Source organism: Mastomys coucha, unplaced genomic scaffold (assembly GCF_008632895.1).
Source record: "Mastomys coucha isolate ucsf_1 unplaced genomic scaffold, UCSF_Mcou_1 pScaffold2, whole genome shotgun sequence".
Classification (NCBI taxonomy): Eukaryota; Metazoa; Chordata; class Mammalia; order Rodentia; family Muridae; genus Mastomys; species Mastomys coucha.
This window is the reverse complement of record NW_022196902.1, coordinates 12,500,177-12,500,836: the sequence shown is the minus strand read 5'-3', so window position 1 is coordinate 12,500,836 and position 660 is coordinate 12,500,177. Positions and strand designations below refer to the sequence as shown.

At 43.2% G+C, this 660-nt stretch overlaps 1 protein-coding gene across 6 annotated transcripts in view; it reads right to left on the bottom strand.

Moving 5' to 3' along the window:
- The window catches only part of Map7 (microtubule associated protein 7), a 52,713-nt gene that overhangs the window by 48,258 nt on the left and 3,795 nt on the right, over positions 1-660 (bottom strand). The window lies entirely within an intron of this gene.

Sequence of the window (660 nt, the reverse complement as noted above, 5' to 3'; positions counted from 1 at the left end):
GTATGCTTCGTTACGATTCTTCTGAGAGCTCCCAAGTGGTTTTCTTCTATTATAAGAGCATTAGAGAATAGGGAGAGTACAGCTCAGTGGTAATTCTTGGCTAGCACGTGTGAGCCCTTGGTTTTGATTCCCTGTATCATAAGAAAAAGCAAATGATAAAAATAACAAGTCAAGTCAAGTCGTAGTTCTGAAGCCTTTTGATATATTCAGCAGATGGTGTTGGTATCACTAAGCTATCAATTTCTATTACTCTTCCTTGTCGCATCTGAGCTGCAACTCACACTGTGGCTGCAACCCTCGTATGGGGTCATGTAGCTGAAGGTGTGAGTTATGAAAAACTGGGCAATAGCTCAAGGTTTCTGGGGTCACAACAACCAAAAATTCAAAATCAAACATGTAAATGAACCACAGAGCTCTTGGCCCTGCAAGCCCACGCTGTGCACCATCTGCTTCCACGGCGGCCTTGGTTTGGAACACATCAAGCATGCCATCACACCATGCCAACCAACAGCAAGGAACACTGCCCGAAATGAGGCTCAGACTTAGGACTTCTGTATGTTACAAACTCCTTAGTACTTTCTTGCTGTTCCTTATCAGCACAGAAGGAACAAGTTAATATGTCTTTGGAGTGGATTTTTGCTAGAATATTTGTGTGTGTGC